Raw genomic sequence first — 4,363 nt, forward strand, 5'->3', positions numbered from 1 at the left:
ATCCCTAAGTGTAACATAGGGTGTCTTGTTCATCAAAGATCTATTGCTTCAGTGTTGATGATGTAGCAAGAGACATTGAAAACTATTCCAAAGAACCTGCAAAGACCATTAGCATATAACTTTGTTTTCTTCGTGTCTTTCATGATTCAAAGTTCGAAACTTGTTGTCAATCCTGTGTTCTGTCAACAAACATCAACCATTACTGGAACTAGGTTCCATTGTTAGATCTATACCTTCATAAATGATGAACGCTTAGCCACATACCCTGTGATAGAAAAGACTTTCAACAAACAGTTCATCATCTCTTCTATTAAGAAAAGAAACCAAGTATTCATTTGCTTTCATTACTTATAAACAAGACATCTCTTTCAATTAGTCTCTACATATCACATGGTAAACATATCCATATCACTAAGATCCAATGGATTAGTGTTGCTTACCATCTACCTGATGTTGAAAGATAATGTAACATGTGTTTGATTCTCATGCTTCTCGATCTTAACCTGTTTGGAACTTACATATACATATACCTATTATCGAGTTCCTACTAGGTTTATCAAGCATGAAAAGATTTACATGTTCACATTTTGAAGCATAGAAGTATCTCATCTTCAATAAAACCTAGAAATGTCAGGTTGTTGTTAGGAATCACCTTGAGATCCACAAATGATGTGTTCCCTTTTTTATTCCCTTCATATGTGACATTTCCACTCTTTATTGATGATGTCATATTGAAGCCATGAAACAACTAGAGTTACAAGCAATTGAAAACCAGAATGTGGATTAAAAACTTGACAAGAAAAATATTCACAATGGGATAGAAACTTGACTTACTAACTTCCTGTTCTGTAGAAATTTTACCTTTCGTGTTAGTATTATAAGTCAAAGTTCTTCCATTGTAGGTTTATAGCAAGATATACCTTGATTTGGCTATCATCATCTCTTTTGGAACCTCGCTGTCAAGATAATGCGAGTTCCCTCCTATTATAAACCTTTGACTCTTCCATGTTCCTTTTGACATAAAGTTGGAACATGTCCTTCTGGTCCTTTAGACCATTGTATCTTGGGTAGAGGAACGTGTTGCTTAATCTCAAATTCTTCAGCACCTTGTCAAAGCCCCTCATATTATCATTCAAAAGATATAACCTGAAAGTTCACAACCCAAGAGATTCCTTTGTGCCTTTAAAATGTCAATAGGTTAGTCAAAAGAGGTAGATAAAACCTAAAGCATAAAAGTGTTAAAACATAAAGTTCCTGTAAGAATACTCCCTTTTATATGTCGTTCCATCAATGAAATGATGAATCTCCAACACGAAGTCAAAGATAATCATCTTAACTCATCATCCTTCATAAGAGTCTGCTACAGGAATTAATGCTTTGTTCCAAGGAACTTTGAATAATAAGAACTTAACTGGAACTTGAACAAGAATCTTTACAGGAACGTATACGCTAACTCCTATAGCACCTTGATATAGAAGCTTTGTTATTCCTGTATCCCTAATTAGTTTTATCATTCCAAGTTCACCAAGTTCCAACCAATTTAAGCACTGAGCTCCTAATGGAACAAACTTTTACACACTAATTTGTCTCAATGGACAAACCTACAAAACAATCATTAATAACTTGCACAAAGCTAGAAGAGAAGTTAGTTTGTCATGATATACATTTATAAACATCCAAACAACTTATCTTTTCATCCATTCACAAATAACCTTCATAAGATTAGGGAATTGAATTTCAATTGGAATTTGTGAAGGATTAATACATACCAAAAGCACATGACCAATATTTACAGAGAGATGTATAGGCGACTTACACACTTATCCATGTTGTCGCTTCACCTACTACAAACCTCTTATAAAGGCTTTCTAGTGAGAGGAATTTGCACATAATTGCTTATATACAAACAACTAAAGATCATCACTATTAATAAGTTGTCTCCACTCACTCAGCCTGCAAAATCACTCATCTTTTGGCTTTGGTTACCCAATTTATATTGGGTACCTTCATGTTAGTAATAGACATCAATAATCCATAATTAAAACAACTACTGTTAAACCAACTATCTTTACTAACAATAAACATCATGTGTCTACATAATAAATATTCAGAAAAACACATACACATGATAAGGTCATTCTTTGGCAAATATTCAAAATATACGTTCATTACCTTGCCCAAAGAATTAATTTTCCATACAGGGGTAATCCAGGTTCCAAGAGACCAAATATGCATAATTCTACATAATACGTTCCTTGAACTATTTCTAGTAAACCGATTCTTTAAAAATAAATCAATTTGTAAATCTGACAAATACTTTTCACTCTATAAATCAGATTTGAGGTTACACAAAATTGATTTGCAAACTTTCAAAACAAAATCCAAAACTTAACTAGAAATACTACAAGGAACTTGTACACATAATGTCATGCATATAATCAAGACTTCAAAGACGAGACACTTACCTCAAATATGTTCATCTTTGAATCACATCTGCTTCACAAGTAGACTTTGGTCTTCACGTGGTATTGGGAACGTTCTAGGGTTGAGTTTCATTCGCTGCATTCCTTGTAGATATCCATCCTAGCCTGGAACTTACTCCTCGGGGTTGCCCGGTTTATCAAGAGCACCCGCTCTGATACCAATTGTTAGTTTAGATGAACTACTACAAGAGGGGGGGTGAATGGTAGTAGGTTCCAATCGCGGAACTTATGCGGAAATTAAAAACAAAACGTAAAGGAACTTAAAGCACACAACAAGTTTTACGAGGAAACCGTCCAGTGCCCAACTGGAAGTAAAACCTCGGCCCAATTGGGACTTATAAACAAATTCCACTATAATAGGCAACTCTCCTAGTACAACCTATTACACAGACCTTTGCTTTGCAAGTTCCACCACGAACACTTGACTCTATGATAGGACACTTCCTACCAGACCTAATACACTTCTCAGGACCCTTTTCTCCCTTTACCCAAGACACTTCCTAGGTGACCCAAGACACTTCTCAGGTTCCTTTCACTCACTGTGCACTCATAGCTACCACTCGAATTTTAGAGAATTCAAACTTATCACAAACGTGAATTAAAGAGAATTCACAATCTCACCCCAAAATACAAAACACTCAAAACCATTTTTCCCATTACAAGATCTCATTGAATATCCCTAAATACATATCTATGAATAAAGAGATAACACTAATATGTTGGACACTCGAGACCTGTCTGGAACTCACTGGACGTACTATAACCAAAACCTGATAGGAACTTTGACCAGGAGAACTGACTTAGCTTCGTGGTGAAGGATAAAACCATTAAGCACGACCACTACACTTCGTCAGCCTCAACTTTGAATGAATGCATATGAGCATATTTACAATACACTCGAATTATTCATTTCATCTTGAAAAAGATAGATTTTCTGAAAAGATAAGTTTAAAAGATATTTTCTGAAAATCAGTTTTCCGAAAATATATCTTTTTGTTAAAAATAAAAACTATCAATAATAATACGATAAATTTAGCATAAAATCAGATTTTATTCAAAACTTATCTTTTTGTTTAAAATACTTTTTAAACAATCTTATCTTTTTCCAAAAAGGATTTATTAGAAGATAAATATCTTTATTCAGTAAAACCAAATCCCTAAAAGATATGCACGTATAAGGTAAATATATATATCATTAAAACCGACTTTTAACGACGTACATACTTAAGTTCCTATTAGGTTCCTGAACTCTGACAGTCTCTGAGTTCCTGACAAGTCAGTTACTCTCATTTCATTGACTGTTTGGAGTTCACCTTGGTTCTATATAGACTTGTTCCAGACCGAATTTTATGTCCAACATACTTACATGAATCCTAGAGCAATATACTTCTATTTCTATGTCTTCATGCTGCTTCTCTAAAACTCTTGTTCTGGAATCCTATAGTCTTGATATATTCAGGATCTTAGGGTTTGCCCCAACATTACACCGGAACCAGGTTGTTACAACCCGTTTCGAAGTTCCTGTTAAGAAACTTCTGCAAGTTCCATTTTTGGAACTCTTCTTCTAACTTTACTTGTATCCTCATGGATCCTCTAAAGTTCCTCTGTTTCAGTTCCTACTTCAGCCCTCAACGCTTACGGAACCTGCAAACATCACAACACTAGAAAATCCTTATTAAATGGAAGTTTGCTCAATTCTTAACATCATCATCAAAACCTCATAAGGGTCAACAAGTTGTCCCTTTTTGATGATGACGAACTGAACAAACTTCTGAGAATAACAAAGTAAAACAGAAGGTTAGATTTTTATTTATAAAAACAATAAAGAAAACTAAACTAAATTAAAAGACTCCTACACATACATAACCTATATATGTATA

Source organism: Chenopodium quinoa, unplaced genomic scaffold (assembly GCF_001683475.1).
Source record: "Chenopodium quinoa cultivar QQ74 unplaced genomic scaffold, ASM168347v1, whole genome shotgun sequence".
Lineage (NCBI taxonomy): Eukaryota > Viridiplantae > Streptophyta > Magnoliopsida > Caryophyllales > Amaranthaceae > Chenopodium > Chenopodium quinoa.